This window comes from Antennarius striatus, chromosome 9 (genome assembly GCF_040054535.1).
Source record: "Antennarius striatus isolate MH-2024 chromosome 9, ASM4005453v1, whole genome shotgun sequence".
Lineage (NCBI taxonomy): Eukaryota > Metazoa > Chordata > Actinopteri > Lophiiformes > Antennariidae > Antennarius > Antennarius striatus.
Genome location: NC_090784.1, coordinates 1637350 through 1656353, shown reverse-complemented (window position 1 = coordinate 1656353; position 19004 = coordinate 1637350). Strand labels below are relative to the sequence as shown.

The window sequence follows — 19004 nt, the reverse complement described above, 5'->3', positions numbered from 1 at the left end:
CGCGATATAGCAACAAACTATTTTATTATTTAGGGTAATTTAAACATTTCTGAACCCTCCCCACTGATATTAAACCAACCTATTTCTGTATTACCTTTTCCCACACTCTGATATATTGTTTAAACGCTTTTAAGTGTTTCTTTAATATACAGAAGTGCGTTGCATTCCGAGAGTCTCGAAACGCAGCGCACTTCCGGATACTGTCAGCCAATAGCATGTGCGTACCGTATCACATGATAACCTACTAAAAATCTGTGATGTAGTGAAGCCGGGCATCTTGAAACGTGAATAGGCGAGGGATTACTGTAGTGCTATTTTTGCATGCAGGACAGATACATACATAGAACTTCAGCGCCTTCTCCTGCCATCACGGGTCGTGGCTTTGCTGGAGCCTATCCCAGTGCCCCGGAGTGTAAAGACAAACACACACACACACACTCACGCCTACGGACAATTTGAAATGGGACAATTCATCTGAAGCACACGCTTTTGGAGGTGGAAGAAAGCCGGAGATCCCGGAGAGAACCCACGTAGACACAGGGAGAACCGGCGTACTCCTGCAAACTGCTCTAGAAAATTAACTGAAATCAGTGTTACTCTTTCATTAAACCATTTTTATTGCAGCTGTGTTGTAGTTGCTACATCTTAATCCCATAATAAAACTATTTTTATCCTTACTTCTATAAATAGGTCATGACTTTGTGCTGGGGCCCCTCATGGTTTTCCCCTCTCTGCTCTGGATCTGCCTGAATCCGCCCGTTATTTTTGTATGTCTGACACGTTTGCACTTTACTTGAGTAAAAAGACATTCATACATATACAGTTCAGTTGCTCTTTTAAAGAAAGAATTACACTGTTTCAAATCACTGTAGGAATCCTTAACCTCAGGCCCCGCCCACACAATGACGGATTTTTTTAAAAATGCAACTTTTTAGAAACGAAATCGAAAACGATTCGCGTCCACACGACAGCGTTTTTAAAAAAATCTCTGTCCACACGTAAACGCACCAGTGCGTTTTCGAAGACGGCTATAAACATGTCAAACCATGTGGTTGCAGTATTGAGTCAAATTTTATCCAATAGGAATCCTCCTTGTTTTGTTGTCACAACACATGGGCCCATAAATATGACGTCGCAGGCAAGACGTCAGCGTTTTTAAAAAGTCCCGGGGACACGCCGTCCACACAACAACACAGACCCAGCGTTTTTTAAAAGTTTCGTTCCAGATATCTGCGTTGTCGTGTGGACGAGGCCTCAGGCAACAATTCAGACGACTTGAAAACAAAGACTTCACATTACAAGAACAATCGGAAATAGAACCTTACAGTCCCCTACTACACACATCGACAGCTCAGTTTTTGTTATTCATTCATTGTCAAAAATCCACTTCACCGGCTGTCGCAGGTCGTGGGGTGCTGGAGCCTATCCCAGCTGACTAGGGGTATGAGGCAGGGGACACTCCAGGTACGACGCCAATGCACTGAGGAGCTGTGTTAATACTTCCTAGCCTAGCCTAGCTTATCCCATAACCCTGGAGAGTTGTTGGGGCACCACAGACATCCTATGGTGTGTCTTGGCCAATTGAACCTGGTGGATAATACTTCAGTGGAGGATAAATGTCACTCAGAACCTTAAGTCTTCTTCTTCTTTTCCTTTTGGCTTTTCCCTTCAGGGGTCGCCACAGTGAATCAATTACCTCCATCTAGCCCTGTCCTTTGCATCCTCTTCTCTCACACCAACTACCTTCATGTCCTCTTTCACTACATCCATAAACCTCCTCTTTGGTCTTCCTCTAGGCCTCCTGCCTGGCAGTTCAGAACTCAGCATCCTTCTACCAATATATTCACTATCTCTCCTCTGGACATGTCCAAACCATCTCAGTCTGGCCTCTCTGACTTTATCTCCAGAACCTCTAACATGTGCTGTCCCTCTGATGGACTCATTCCTGATCCTATCCTTCCTGGTCACTCCCAGAGAGAACCTCAGCATCTTCATCTCTGCTACCTCCAGCTCTGTCTCCTGTCTTTTCCTCAGTGACACTGTCTCTAGACCAAACAACATCGCTGGTCTCACCACAGTTTTGTACACCTTTCCTTTCATTTTAGCTGAAACTCTTCTATCACACATCACACCTGACACTTTCCTCCACCCGTTCCATCCTGCCTGGACACACTTCTTCACCTCTTTTCCACACTCTCCATTGTTCTGGACTGTTGAGCCTAAGTACTTCAAATCCTCCACCTTCTTGATCTCTTCTCCCTGTAACCTCACTCTTCCACTTGGGTCCCTCTCATTCACACACATGTACTCTGTCTTACTGCGGCTAACCTTCATTCCTCTCCTTTCCAGGACAAACCTCCACCTCTCTAGCTTCTCCTCCACCTGTTCCCTGCTCTCACTACAGATCACAATGTCATCTGCAAACATCATAGTCCATGGACATTCCTGTCTGACCTGGTCTGTCAGCCTGTCCATCACCATAGCAACAAGAAGGGGCTCAGACCTGATCCCTGATGCAGTCCCACCTCCACCTTGAACTCCTCTGTCACACCTACAGCACACCTCACCACTGTCTTACAGTCCTCATACATGTCCTGCACCGCTCTAACATACTTCTCTGCCACTCCAGACTTCCTCATACAATACCACAGTTCCTCTCTGGACACCCTGTCATCATCTTTCTCCAGATCTACAAAAACACAATGCAGCTCCCTCTGGCCTTCTCTGTACTTCTCTATCAACATCCTCAACGCAAATACTGCATCTGTAGTACTCTTTTTTGGCATGAAACCATACTGCTGCTCACAAATGTTCGCTTCTGCCCTTAGTCTAGCTTCCACTACTCTCTCCCATAACTTCATTGTATGGCTCATCAGCTTTATTCCTCTGTAGTTGCCACAACTCTGCACATCTCCCTTGTTCTTAAAAATGGGCACCAGCACACTTCTCCTCCATTCTTCAGGCATCTTCTCACTGTCTGAGATCCTGTTGAACAACCCAGTCAGAAACTCTACTGCCACCTCTCCTAGACACTTCCAAACCTCTACAGGTATATCATCAGGACCGACTGCCTTTCCACTCTTCATCCTCTTCAATGCCCTCCTCACTTCATCCTGACTAATCTTTGCTACTTCCTGGTCCACAACAGTCACCTCTTCTAGTCTTTGTTCTCTCTCATTTTCTACGTTCATCAACTCTTCAAAGTACTCTTTCCATCTTCCCATCACACTACTGGCACCTGTCAATAGACTTCCATCCCTATCCTTAATCACCCTAACCTGCTGCACGTCTTTCCCATCTCTGTCTCTCTGTCTTGCCAACCGGTATAGATCAGTCTCTCCCTCCTTACTGTCCAACCTAGCATACAAGTCCTCATAAGCTTCTTGTTTGGCCTTTGCTACCTCTACCTTCACCTTACGCTGCATCTCCCTGTACTCCTGTCTACTCTCCTCAGTCCTCTCAGTGTCCCACTTCTTCTTAGCTAACCTCTTTCTCTGTATACACTCCTCTACCTCCTCATTCCACCACCAAGTCTCCTTATTTACTTTCCTTCCAGATGAAACACCAAGTACTCTCCTGTCTCCCTGATCTTATAGGTCACCCTATGTTCCTGCCTCTTCTAGAAGAAAGTATTCACTACAGCCATTTCCATCCTTTTGCAAAGTCAACCACCATCTGTCCTTCTGCGTTCCTCTCCTGGATACCAAACCTGCCCATCACATCCTCATCACCTCTGTTTCCTGCACCAACGTGTCCATTGTCTACACCAATGACAACTCTCTCACTTCTAGGTATGCTCTGCATCACTTCATCAAAGTCCAACCAGAATTTCTCCTTCTCCTCCAGCTCACATCCTACCTGTGGAGCATACCCACTAACAACATTGAACATCACACCTTCTATTTCTAGCTTCAGACTCATCACTCTATCTGACACTCTTTTTACCTCCAGGACATTCCTAACAAACTCCTCCTTCAAGATAACTCCTACTCCATTTCTCTTCCTATCTACACCATGATAGAACAACTTGAACCCTGCTCCTAAACTTCTAGCCTTGCTACCTTTCCACCTGGTCTCCTGGACACACAGTATGTCTACCTTCCTCTTCTGCATCATGTCAACCAACTCTCTACCTTTTCCTGTCATAGTTCCAACATTCAACGTCCCTACTCTCAGTCCTATACTCTTGGTGTTCCTCTTCTCTTTCTTTGTGCGAACACACTTTCCTCCTCTCCTTCTTCGACCAACAGTAATCCAATTTCCACCAGAGCCCTGTAGGTCAACAGCGCTGATGGCGGTCGTTGTTAACCCGGGCCTCGACCGATCTGGTATGGAAGTCATAGGTTTAATTTGCATCTTTGATTTGGCAAAAGTTTTACGCCGGATGCCCTTCCTGACACAACCCTCTGTATTTATCCGGGCTTGGGACCGGCACAATAAGACACTGGCTTGTGCCCTCTTGCGGCTACAATACTCAGAACTTAAGTAATGGGAAGAAAACTATCAGTAACAAAAAAGATTAGGCCACCTTAATTTGTATTTCTTGTACATCAATTAGTAACTCCTGTGTGTGTCATGTGTCGAAAATAGACTTGGAATACAAAAATCTGTTCTAAGCAGTACAATGCCACAGCTATTGATGTGAGAACTAAAGCAATTTTGGCTGGACAAATACTGAAAGTGATCACAGAACACACAGACTTTATTGAATGCTGACAAAACAAGAGTCATTATTTTGAAGGGCCCATTTATTTTACTTTTCATTAATGTGTATTCCTAAAAGTCTACTCCAGAGTACTGGAGAGGAGGATTAGACCGATAGTCAAACCGTGGATTCAGGAGGAACAATGTGGTTATGGTGCCGGTCGTGGAACACTGGACCAGCTCTACACTCTCCTTCGAGTGCTCGAGGGTTCATGGGAGTTTGCCCAACCAGTCCACATGTATTTTGTGGATCTGGAGAAGGCATTCGATCGTGTCCCTTGTGGTATCTTGTGGGGAGTGCTTTGGGTGTATGGGGTCCGGGGCCCTTTGCTGAGGGCTGTCTGGTCCCTGTATGACCGAAGCCAGAGCTTGATTCATATTGCCAGCAGTAAGTCAGACCTGTTCCAGGTGCATGTTGGACTCCGGCACGGCTGCCCTCCATCACCGGTTCTGTTCATGATCTTTATGGACAGAATTTGTAGGCGCAGCCCGGATCTAGAGGGAGTCCGGTTTGGGGACCAAAGGATTTCATCTCTGCTTTTTGCAGACTATGTTGTCCTGTTGGCCTCATCAAACCTGGACCTTCGGCGTGCACTGGGACGGTTTGCAGATGGCTGTGATGTAATGGGATGAGGATCAGCACCTCTAAATCTGAGGTCATGGTTCTCAACCAGAAAAGGGTGGTGTGCCCTCTTCAGGTTGGTGGAGAGTCTTTGCCCCAAGTGGAGGAGTTTAAGTATCTTGGGGTCTTGTTCATGAGTGAGGGAAGGATCAAGCGTGAGATTGGCAGATTGTATAGGTCTGTGGTGGTGAAGAAGGAGCTGAGTCGTGAAGAAGGAGCCAAAGCTCGTCACCTATGGTCATGACCTTTGGGTCATGACTGAAAGAACAAGATCCGGGATACAAGCGGCTGAAATGTGTTTCCGCCATAGAGTGGGGGGGCGCACCCTTAGAGATAGGGTGAGGAGCTCAGTCACCAGGGAGGAGCTCGGAGTAGAGCCGCTGCTCCTCCGCCTCGAGCGGAGCCAGCTGAGGTGGCTCGGGCATCTGTTCCGGATGCCTCCTGGACGCCTCCCTGGGGGGGTGTTCCAGGCATGTCCTACTGGGAGGAGACCTCAAGGAAGACCTAGGACACGCTGGAGGGACCATGTCTCTCGTCTGGCCTGGGAACACCTCGGGGGCCCCCTGGAGGAGCTGGAGGAGGTGTCTGGGGAAAGGGAAGTATGGGCATCCCTGCTGAGACTGTTGCCCCCGCGACCTGGCCCCGAATAAGCGGTTGATGTTGGATGGATGGATTGATGGATGGATGGATGGATGGATGGATAGTAATATCGTAATAAACAAGGTCCGAGGACGATTCGACTCACATCAGTTAACTCTAGAGGGCAGTAGCGTCCAACTCTAACTCCTTCCCAGCTTGCTGTAGAAGAGCAGAAGAGTAATTACAGACCTCTCACTCTGCTGTACTTATGAATACACAACTGTACTCAGAGATACCTTCCATATGTTGTTCTCAGGATACATAATTCTAATATCTATTTTATAAAGCTGAGAAAAATGGAATTGTAACAGTTTCCTGTACTTTGTCTGATTGTCCGAGCTTCAGAGTGTAAATTTGGTCATAATTTATCGGACCGGAGGAGGTGGTTTTCCCACACCGCAGCCCATCCTCCCTCCGTCACATCTTTGACGGGCTACCGGGGAGACGTGCGTCTCTGTGTTCGTCGGTAGTTTGTCGTTACCGGCTGATGAGGAGGACGGTTCTGTCAAGGTTTCTACCACCGCCGAACAGGTGAGTGTCCAGTTTGTGTTTGACTACGACTAGTTACCTGTTCCCAGTGTGCTCGCTGCCACAGACCTTCGCTAACACCCAGTGCCCCGCGTTACGGTGTCGTAAACTCCGCTGACTTCCAGCACAGAGCTGAGCCATCGCTCCAATGGCTGCTCCTCATGTGCTCCTCATGTTCTCCTCATGTTCTCCTCATGTGCTCCTCATGTTCTCCTCATGTTCTCCTCATGTGCTCCTCATGTTCTCCTCATGTTCTCCCGCTGCGTGTCAAGTCGACAGATGGTCCATAAGGCGACCTGCTGCCGTAGCATCTTAGCTGGCTATGCTAATGGAGCGGTGGAGGGTCTAAATGACCCCCTTGGCTTCAGATGCTGGTGTCTGTGGGTCCCTAGTGAACCACCAGGACCTCCTCGGTGGATCGGGACCACCGGGTCGCTGGGGCTGGGCAGCAGCTTCATCCTGTGCTGTGAACACGTTGTCCAAAGGCTTCAGCTTGAGCTGAAGCTGGTGTTTCTGCTCACCGTGTGCAGCAGGAAGTCGTGGAGGTGTTAGAGAGCCATGTGTACCTGTGCTAAGGTGAACACAGGACCACCATCGTGACAGCAGGTACCTGAGCCCACTCCACCGCCCATGTGTGAGCCGGGATTTGTGTTCATACAGTAGGTGAATCATTTATGTCTGAACACATTTATGAAGTAAATGTGTTCACATTGGTTCTAATGTTTAGATTACATGCAGCCACACAGTAATGAATGTGGAGCCACTAGACTACAGCTGAACTTTTTCTCTGGTTTGTAGTTAAACTGAACATCTACAATGCTGTGGTGAGAAAACTCAATGTACGGACAGTTTGATCAGTTTATAAGTATAATTATATGTTTGAGTGTTGTTATATGAGTGTAAAATAACTGGGTGCAGTGTAGAGGAGGTGGAAATCTTCAACTTTCATGTGCAAATTAGATTTCTCACCTCATACCGTCAGTTCTTTCTGGGGCGGATCACACTTCAGCAGACAGCATGGATCCAGACATCTGGAGTCAGCCTCACCAAACCACCTGAGGAACCCCACTGCCTTAATTCAATTCATTGTTTTAACACAGAAAATGATTACAATAAGAAATTCATCAGTTCAAATGTGGATTTGAGAAGTAAACTTTCTAGTTGTCAGGTGTTATCCACTACGCCATCACGCCATTGAAACGATTACATGTTTGACTGGCAGGAGCTGAAATACTTCTTGTCAAGGTAGTTTGGTGAAAGTTAAGGAGCCAGTATAACGTCACTGAACGATGACACATAGGAACAAACAACCGTTCACACCTCAGAGAAATTAAGTCACCAGTTCAACTGGAGAGAAGAAACACACGCAGGGTTTTTTTCCACACAGACATGCTTATATTAACTGAGATACAAAGGTTTAATTTATGAAATTATGCAAAGTCTTATGTAGAAAATTTGTAGATTATAATCAACAGGGATCATGTTTTCGATTTTCTTCTTTTTTTGGATTTTTCCCTTCAGGGGTCACCACAGCGAATCAGTGTCCTCCATCTAACCCTGTCTTCTCATCCTCTTCTCTCACACCAACTACCTTCATGTCCTCTTTCACTACATCCATAAACCTCCTCTTTGGTCGTCCTCTTGGCAGCTAATTGAAGAATTTGTTGTTTTTCCTGTTGAGTAGATTTAATCCATTTAAAAGAGTGTTTCCACTGTTTTCAGAGGATTGAGTTACTCACTTCCAGACATGCTGGGAGCTTTCCCAGTTCTAGTTTTCTAGTTCCACGTTGCTGATCGAAAGTCAAGTGAAGTTTACATAAATCAACAAAGACTTGTCTCTACAGGCATCTTGAAAAATGACTCTGAGTAGCAGGAGGGCAGAAAAACAGCAGGCTTGAATGTGCTACCGGGGAGTAGAATGTATTTAATGGAAAATTGTAGTGACAGGTATTGTGTGATTCTATCCTGAAGTATGGAAAAATATTTCAGCAGTCCACAATACAGGTCAAGAAGAACATATCACAAACGAAATAGAAAAGAAGAACGAAGAACTGGTGAAATGACTCCATACTGTGCAACAAGATCCCACAAGTATGGCTTTCAGCTATTAAGGTGTAAATAACACATCTTACACTCAATTTAAGATCTCAGAGCTTTTGGAAACTGAAATTGCAACAGTGGAGCTCCGTAGAGTCACTGTTTGTTCATTTAGAACCCGTCCCCATCTTAGTCAGGAGTTCAGAGACCTCTTGTTGTGAAGCTCCAGAAGGGTTTGTGGACAGACTTCACCCTGCTTTCCATGAGCGTGGCGTGAGCAGATAAACTACATTTTTACTTTTGAGATAATTGACATTGATGTAATATCACTACAGTGGTACCTCTACTTACGAAATTAATTGGTTCCGGAAGAAATTTCGTAGAAGTAGAAAATTTGTAAGTAGAGACGCGTTTTCCATGCAAATGCCCTAATCCGTTCCAAGCCCCCCAAAATTCAGACGTAAATGTTTTATAAAGCATAAAAATGCATCAAAACATGTAACAAATACATGTTACAATTAGATTATTACACAATAAATGAGAGTTGTGCTTAACGCAAAAAACAATAGAGTAAAGAATAAAAATGATGGTCATTTACCTTTTAACTGCTGTCCTCATTGTTTTTTGCCCTCTTTGGTTCATGCCCTCTTGCCCCACCATGAACAACAGAGTGAATTCCAGTCCTCCTTCTGAACTTCTCCAACCACCCACACGACGCCTTAAACTCCTTAAACTTCCTCTTGTTTTAATAACGTGGTGATTATAGATGCATTACGGCCATATTCTTTGGAGAGATCAACCAAACGCATCCCTTTTTCAGGCTTTTCTATCATCTGTTGATTTGTTTGTACGGACAAAAAAACTCTTTTCTTCGTCTTTTCTTTTCCTCTTTTCTCCGTCACTCTCTTGGGGTCCATAGTGAATACGTACTCAAAAAGTTATTATATTTGCGCAAAACTATCAGACTACCTCACTGGTCGAGTGCCGAATGACGAGACACTCCATAAGCACCGTTCTAGCTCTACACAGAGGTGGAGTGGCATCCCTCTTAGCCAATGGGATGCCAGGAAGATACGTAATAGGTAATAGCCAATGGCAGAGCAGTCATGAGAATAATGCATTCAGGAACCTGTTGGACATTCGAGTATCAGCCGATACTGTGACTTACATTATGTAAGTCGAAATTTCTTTCGTAACCAGAGGCAATGTTTTCCTGCTGAGAAATTTCGTAAGTAGAGACATTCGTAAGTAGAGGTACCACTGTACTTTACTTGGTTTGCTGCGTTCAAACACAGGTGAAAGGAGGTTCAAGCCTTGCCGACATCACGCTTCTTCTTGCTGTGACACCCCCCACCCCCCAACAACACTAACCTCTCAGTGTGTGAGTGTGTGAGCTGCTTTAGAAGAACTAATAACCTCAGGCTCTGGTGGTTTGATATCATCATGTAATCCTGACCTTATGTCTGAACCCTGAAGTCCACCAGGGTCTGATGCTGCTGTTCAGTGAACCTGACCCACACAGGTCATTCCTGTCTAGACCCCCACCCACTCACTGACTCCTTAACTCAACATGTCAACTCCTCTGGGATCAGACCTCTGGGGCTTCACTGGATGATCACGTCACTGTGAAGGAACTTTTTTTTCCCACTTCCACACCAAGTCCTTCCTTACTCTTGTCTCTATTGTGTTCTCTTTGCTGGAAGAATTTTTGCAGTTGGAAAATGACATGAATTGATCATTTGATTAAGATTAAAGCTAGATTAATGATAATCCCTGCTTGTTATTGATGATTAACATAATCCATTTATATTATATATAATTATTCTAAGTTAAAATTTAGGTTTGCACCTAAAAAGCCTCGAGTCAGCGCTGCTGCTACTCTTTAACATACAGTACACGTGTGCATGCAGACATGTTTCTGCACCACAGCTCTGTTGAACAGTGAACTGTGTGAAACACAGTAGGTACAGAAACATTGTGGGTTTTAACGACACAACTGAATTCAATCCAGTCTTTAACAGAAGACCTCCTTCTTCTTTCAGGTGCTGTTCACATCCAAATAAGGTCAGAGAGGAAGAAGGAAGGACCCGTCATTCCGAAACCACTCACCTGCACTGCAGGTGTCCAAACGTTCCACCTGGTGAGTGTTACAAACGAAGGAGTCTGTTATTATGGGATGCTGTTAATAAGTGCAGTACATCAGTGTACTCTGGACATTCTCAAAACAAGCCTCTGATTGGTTCTTAGACAGGATGGAGACCCCCCCCCTTCACAGCCTTGTATAAAGAGAATAAAAGAGGGAAGGGGGTTTAGTTCAGTTATACAAGAAAGTTGTGTTAGAGTAACATGTAGCATGTCACGGAAAATCAACTTTTCTAAGATTAATAGGTATTTGTTGTCAACATGTGAATGAAGAATCTATTTTTGACACATATGAAGGGAGCAGCCTTGTTCTGAGTGGGGGCAGTGATGCTGCGCTTTGGACTAAATGATGGCTGGTCTGGAGTCAGTTTGGTGGTTGAGATGTGAAGGACGTCACAGATATCCTGTCAGTCATTCTGGTTCTCAACCTGCTTTTGTTTAGAGTCAACAGAGAAAAATGAATGTAAATGTATTCTTATATTTGCTTGTTCTTACACCTGCGTTTTGGTTTGTTTTTTCTTGTTTTGTATTTAAAATTACCTAATACTTCAAACTAAGTCTTTTGCACAGAGAGTTGCCATAGAATTTCCTTGTACATTTGTGTATATTGACATTAAAAGGCATTCTATTCAGTCCATTCTATTCTACTCCTATTCTATTGTGTTATGTATTGTAGACTCCTGAGATCAAGCAGCTACTCCGTAATACAAAAGATCTTTGTCAACTCCCTGCAGAAACATTAACCCATGTGCTCTCATCACATGCAGTCCAGTAAAACTCAAAAGCGGGAGCTTTAGGTGACACTTATTGGTTTAGGTTAGCAGACAAGTCTTCACCTCGGTGCGCTGCTGTGTTGCTGGACATGTTCACCTCATTGATTTCTTGCATCTTTTCCAGCTACATTATTTCTGTGATTTTAGTGAGGCACTGTTTATGGATAGAACCTGTTTCCTGCTGCTGTTCAAAGACATTTAGGTGACTTATAGCGTAAGAGTCTGGCCTTTTTTTAATGTTTGCCATAAGATAAGAGGGCTACTTTCCCAATAAGTGCTCCAGCCCCCAAACAAGATAAGAAATAAAGAGAATGGAAAATGAATGGAGTTCTAAAGCTATCGGTCGCTGGTTCCTACAGAGAATGGCTGGTTGTTACTGCAGCATAATGCAGCACTGCAATATACAGATAACCACTGTTGAAAAAGCAAGTTTGCTTCATCTTAGGACCATTAGATTTAACAACACATGAATAGAGCTACCATCTATTTTACTTTTTATGGATAGTGGATCCAGTATATAAATAGCTTCCTTGGGGGTGTGAGGAAAAGATTCTAGTTATGCTCGTTTTACTGGTGATCTGTTGGAGTGTCTGTAACATAAACTAGAGCTCAGTTTATTGCCTTCTTACTGACATTTTATTTTCCTCCTCATTCTCTTTTTATTAGCATACAGCAATGGAAAACGTGTGTATTGCAGGCTGCTCGTTCTTATGTCCTTGCCATAGGAAACAGTTTCATGTGTTTGTATGGTATGTAGTTACAGGATGGTGTGTTCTTAGTGCTTCATTTAGTCAGCTGCATGCTCCGTAGGGTACTAAAGGCATGCGTCTAGTTAATGTGTTTGTTTGTTGTTGTTGTTTTTGGGGGGGTGGGGGGTTATTTTATTTTCCATCTGGCTGTTTTTAAAACTTTTAAAAATGTCTTGTCTTTCTGCTATCAATCTGCTATGAGGAGGTAGCTTTGCACTCCCTTCCTGATAAATGACTGCATGCTGGTAGATGTTTATGGTTGTCCCCATCTCGACTGAGTTTTTCCACAAGTGAGGGTATCAGAGAATGCAGCATCAGACTCGAGTATCTGACTGTGACCAACAGTCAGCTGTGGCTACTTAACGTTAATTTGGTAATGGCGGAAATGAGAAGCTGGTCTGTTCTGTGGCCGATGTGCTCTTTGCAGCTGCTGTCTGTGTGCAGTGAAGTCTGACTGCGAAGGGCGTGTTCTCACTGTCGTCTGTGGGATTAGAAAGACAGTACAATATGCAACAGGTCTGACTTCATTTACATTTAATTAAACACTCAAAGTGGGGAATGGACGGCACTTCAAGTGCACAAGTGTTTTAAACACAAGCCGGCATTTATCCATTCACATAAACACTGAAAAAACTCTGGCATTGATAACGTACCGGTAGCATCCACTGTCCAGAACACATTTAATCCAGATTACTAGTAAACAACGAAACAAACTGTAGCGCTCAGAGAGCACATACCTCCCCAAGGCTGCATTGGGGAGGTATGGAGCGCTGAAGGCGCTGGGTGGACCCAATGTATAATAATACACAGATAGCCAACGACAGGCAGCGATGCATAGAGCTGGCCTCCCTGGTCTCTATCAGCCTCCAGTGTGTCACAGCAGTCAGTCTGAAGGAAACACCGTTAGATGACCCGAGAGGAATTTGAAAGCCAAGTCAGTTGAAAGACATCAGGTTGTGTATCTCTGATACTGTGACATTCTTCTCACCTGTTACTCTAAAGCCAGCTGTATTTACTTTCAGATATGTAAACCTTTTTAATGGGGTCCGATGAAGTGTTTAGTGATAAGTGTTACATCATAGTGGATCCTTGACCTATGTTTTGCACCATGACAAATGATCCTACTATAAGTTAAGTACACTAAGTGTGAACTCCTGTCCTTATCGTGCAGTGTGTGCTGTTATTGGAGCGTCTGAGACACTTCATTTGTACAGTGCTATAGGTGGTAGCTAGTGTAGGGACTGATAGCATTCACACACAACCCTTCTTTAAAACACGTAAACAGGTTTTATCTTTTGAACAGTTATGTTGTTTATCCTTTTGTAGGTGATTTCTTTGGAGCTGACTAACAAAATCAAATGCTGAATGTTGAAGTTCCTGTGAAGCATGCCGAAGCGGGCAGAGAGAGGCAGTAGTTGGCAGAATGAGAAACAGGCTTTCTGTGATGTCCAGGAATTCAGCCAGGACTGACAGCATTACATCACTGTTGGTCGCTTGTTTGGTTTTCCTTGGCTCTTTCTCCTTATCAAACACGGACACAGTGTGGGAAACCATTTTCCCAGGATGGATAGTTAGAATTGTTGGCATTCCACCTTTAAACCAAGGACATGACTATGCCGCAGCCATCACAAGTAAAAATGTGGAACGAATCAAACGATATGCCGATGGTGTTGTTTTGTTTTTTTTTTTAACTTCTGCCTTTATTGGTCATTAAATTTGGAATACTGAGACAGGAAAAGTTGAGTCGACTTTAGGGGCACAGCAAGTAACACATACCAGATCCCAGCTCATGATGTCATAGTTACATGCTTTTAGACTATACAGACGTCAGCCTGCTCCATATTAGGGAAATTTGAAAGCAAATTGTTTCCTTGACGTCCTGTGAAGAAGAAAAATAATCCATGGAAACTGAATATCGAGACATGTTCTTAATTAAATGCTCTCGAAGGAGGGACGGATACCATAGACCCCCCCTTGTTCTCAGTGTGCAGAGGAAAGAGTAGCTCCTGTTTCTGTTGTGGATTAGCAGATGAGGTCAAATAGCATCATCATCTTGTCTCCAGCTTCTCACTGCCTGATGATGGCGTCTTCAACAAGGGAACCTGACGTGCAACATGCTGTGTTCAGGAGAGGACCTGAGTCACTGCAGCTGCTCATTTCATCCGTTCACAGCCAAAACATCAAGTTATCAATTCAGTTGGTTCCAGTTTACTTCAAATGTTCACCTGCATGTGTTCCATCTATTCTCCAAACTAGACATCTACATCCAGCAGCTCATTGGATCACTCAGTCCCATGTTGTTAGTGATGTCTGGGATGTCTATGGGTGACGGCACAGCGCAGTGTCTATCTTCAGCACAGGCATATAGGAATATCTTCCCCACACAAATCAAGCTTTCCATATTAACCTGCCAGTGAATGGAGCCTACTTACATGTAAGTAAATGACTCAAACCTTCAAATGCTTACCAGATGAATTCAAACAGAATGTTGATTAAGCCTGGGAATATCTACCTAGTTGTACAGTGGTACCTCTACTTACGAATGTCTCTACTTACGAAATTTCTCAGCAGAAAAATATTGCCTCTAGTTACAAAAGAAATTTCGACTTACGAAAGGTAAAAATACAGTATGGGCTGATACTCGCATCTCCCACAGGTTCCTGAAAGCAACATTCTTATAGCTGCTCTGCCATTGGTTATTACCTAACATCCTGGCATCCCATTGGCTAAGAGGGACCTCTGTGTGGAGCTAGATCGGTGTCTATGCAGCGTCCTCGTCATTCGGCTCTCGACCCATGAGGTGTTCTGATAGTTTTACATAAATATATTAACTTTTAGAGTATTCACTATGGACCCCAAGAAAGTGATGGAGAAAAGAGGAAAAGAAAAGAAGAAGAAAAGAGTTTTTTTGTCCGTACAAACAAAGCAAGAGATGATAGAAAAGCCTGAAAAAGGGATGCGTTTGGTTGATCTCACCAAAGAATATGGCCGTAATGCATCTATAATCACCACGTTATTAAAACAAGAGGAAGTTTAAGGAGTTTAAGGCATCGCGTGGGTGGTTGGAGAAGTTCAGAAGGAGGACTGGAATTCACTCTGTTGTTCATGGTGGGGCAAGAGGGCATGAACCAAAGAGGGCAAAAAACAATGAGGACAGCAGTTAAAACGTAAATGACCATCATTTTTATTCTTTACTCTATTCTTTGTTTTTTACGTTATACACAACTCTCATTTATTGTGTAATAATCTAATGGTAACATGTATTTGTTACATGTTTTGATGCATTTTTATGCTTTATAAAACATTTATGTCTGAATTTTGGGGGGCTTGGAACGGATTAGGGTATTAGCATGGAAAACTCGTCTCTACTTACAAAATTTTCTACTTACGAAATTTCTTCCAGAAGCAATTCATTTCGTAAGTAGAGGTACTGTATTTTTGGGTAGACCTAGACCTTTTTAAGTCTGACCTCCATGCTACCTTTACCTGTTGCACTGGTAGCAAAGTGTCAACTGGTAGAGATCATGAAGGGAGAGCAAATAATGACGATCATCGACAACAAATAGGAGAACGGCAGTGAATCATTTGTGTAATCATTCTCATAAGAAATAACAATCCTCCAAATTAAGGGATGTGAGCTTCAAAGCAGGGACCTCTGTCGGCCTCTAAGGCCATTGAGGGGACGGACCGGTCTGTGTGTGTTTGTGTATGTGTTGAGGCAGATTTTCAATGCCTCACCTTCATCCCCAGCAGCTGAACAGGCTTCAGGTTCTTCAGGGAAATAAATTCTCAACATTTCTTGTGAGCATTGAATGTTTGGATGGATTGATTTGCATTATTTCCATGATGCATATGTACATAAAAGCACGCATGTTCTTCCAGGATGATGCAATGTTTTTGCCTAATAGACCACAAAATCTCTGCTTCTGTGTTTCAGGACATTTGTTATCAAATCTAAAATGATTTAATGGCATTGAAAGCAATAATCCTATTAAATGTAATCCAGTGTAGCTATAGAGGAATTAATGGGATAAAGAACACCCATTCTGTCTGTCGTAGGTGAGGGCGAGCCTGTAGTCCATAGATGACAAAGAACTGAAATCTGGCTCTGTGATTGGTCAGATAACTTTGTCTGACCCGTGACTCATCACTCCTGTGGACTGCTAGCCCATCTCATGTGTCACGTCACAAAAATAAATAAGTGAAGTGCTGTTATACAATACACATTGTATTATAATCCAACACATTTATTCCCACTTATTTATTTAATGTTTTTATAGAGCATTTGCTCTCGAGCAGCACTGCATCTTCTGCCACGCCCTTGGTTCAGTCTGGCCAGAAAACCACATCCCTCTGTGGCTCCATTCAAATGTCATATGTACACACCAGCTGGTAGTTATTACTCAAGTCCGTGTGGCCGTGCCTGTTTGGCACAACTCCCTTCAGTTCAGGTCGTAGAAAGACGGAGACCAGCTGCCAGAGTCTAACAATCTGTTGATGGGTTTCAGGGTCTGATGCCAGAGAGGACTTCTCTCCTGCACCATCAGAACAGGAATTCAGTGTTTCTGGTAATAACCACACAGTGTAAGTAAATCAGACAAGGTTTTAGTTAAATTGACCAACATAGTCAACCTGAGAAGCTTCTCATCATGTTTGTCAGTCATTACTAAAGAATTTAGGGATATGGAATGCAGAAATGGAATATTATGTAAAGAGTTATGTTTTCAACAGCGTGTAATCACCTTAAACCTGGAACCGTCATGCTTTCTTTGTACCTGTTGATTCGATTGTGGGAGCACGGTTTCTTCCTGGACGTCCATCTGCAATCTTACTGGCGTGAAGAGAGAACATGAAATACTGGTTCTAAAGATGGCTATTCACATCTATTCACATTTCAATCAACCACATCAGGGGAGGTTGCAACCGGGACTGTTTGCGGTCGGTTATAATCATCAGCCACAGCTTCAGACGCTGAATCCTTCACACAGCACCTTTCAGGTCGTATTTTCCCTAAACTTCTACATTGAGCTAAATCTTCTAGAAGTAATAATAAATTGTTGGATGTTTCCATTCTGTTGTCTACTCTCTTAACTTTTTAAAAATATAAACATCTTCGTGGCCCTGCAATGTGCTGGCGACACATCCAGGGTGTGCCCTGCGTCTTGCCCACAGCAAGGTGGAAAAGCTGCTGAAGATGAGACGATTATGGTTGTCTCGTCTACAAGAAAATGGATGGATGGATGGTTGGACGGATGGATGGATGGACAGACGATGTTGAGGTTTCTGCAGCCCCCAAGTGATCGCACAAAACAAATGTTTTGCTACATTATGAAATTCGTTTTATCTCATTTATTTTAAAATGGTTAACTATATGCCAGAGACATCAATAAGCCTAAACAATAAATCCCTGTTGTGTAACGGGACCCAGTGTATCACAGATCCTCCACCTCGGTCCCATCCAAAGGAAAGGACACGCCCCCGATGCAAACAGGTCTTCTGGGGCCAGACTCTGTCAACATCCCCCAGGTGCTCCAAGTCAGCGTGGAGCGTCTACCCCAGTGGGCAGCATCCCGTGATGCATCCATTTATGACCTGCCTTAATGGGCAGCAGCTGCAGCATTTCACAGCTCTGCCTGCTCCAAATGTCGCCTCAAACATGCATACAGTACCACATAGTCTTGGTTTCATATTAAAAGATGAATATTTAAGCACATCAAAAGCAAAATCAATCAAAATCTGAAAGACCTTCGTGTTGTCTTCATCATCATGGTGATTTTGTATCGGTGAAAATGCTATCATAGCTACTTAATCCTATGGACTGAATGACAGCTCTGCAGATAGACAGATGACTGATACTAACAACTATGCATCTGCAATGTGAACTTTGTGAAGTGCTTAAAATTGTATGCACTTTAACACCCATAAAGCCAACACATAATTACCTCACCAGCTACACAGTGACACTCCCCCACCAAGGCCAGGCGGGCTGTTAGAAGTGGTGGCATCAATAGCAGACGGCTGGTTTGGGGAACTGAGGCAAGTTGCTAAGTTTCGCTGAGAGGCTTTGGCTTCACACCCTGGATTAGCATTAGTCCAGGCAAGCCCTGCATTAGCACAGGGCTTTCCCACTATGTGAGAATGCTGTGGAGGCTGGACCGCCTGCCACTGCTGTCGCCTATGAAGATCTGGGCATACGACTGTCTTCAGAGATATTTACTACGTAGAACGCCTGCTATTTTAATCTATTAAGTTTGAAGCCTGTGTATTGGTACAGTCGCTGCATATAGTGACCGAGAGATTTGACATATCTGGGATGAATAAATTGATTGGAAGCTTGGGCATAAAAATAAGTTTGAGCACTAAACTGGTTTTGGCACTAAAGAGAGCACACACTGCTGCCGAGGCTCAACTGTCCTGCACGTCTGTCTAGCTCTTATAACTTAGGATCAGCGCTTTATTTGTTATAGAACAGATAATGTCATAAATGTAGACATGAAACACTTTGTAAGACTATTTTTTATTCTTAGTCGCAGAACATTATTCTTGCAGTACTTATAGTTTATCAAAAGTGGTTTTAATCCAACCTGCACTACTAGGTGGTAATGGGTTTTGACCAATATCTCTACACAAAGTTTTTCCGAAATCAATACTGTATTACTTGAATATTTTGTATATATTCCTGCTTCAAAAGAAACAAACAGATGTTGGTAACAAATAGCATCTGTGGTGAAGGTAGTACATAACAAACACCAGTCTGAGTTCATTTTATAGACATAGCAACATTTAGCACAGATAATATGGAATAAAAAA

The 19004-nt window shown here is 43.6% G+C and overlaps 1 protein-coding gene across 1 annotated transcript in view; it reads left to right on the top strand.

Annotated features, from left to right (window-relative positions):
- Positions 1-6363: 6363 nt before the first annotated feature.
- Positions 6364-19004, top strand: part of LOC137600976 (neurocalcin-delta A) — an 83406-nt gene continuing 70765 nt past the window's right edge. Inside the window, exons 1-2 of the mRNA XM_068322914.1 lie at positions 6364-6496; positions 10573-10670. The gene's annotated coding sequence lies outside the window, so the exon portion shown is untranslated. The remainder of the gene's footprint in view (positions 6497-10572; positions 10671-19004) is intronic.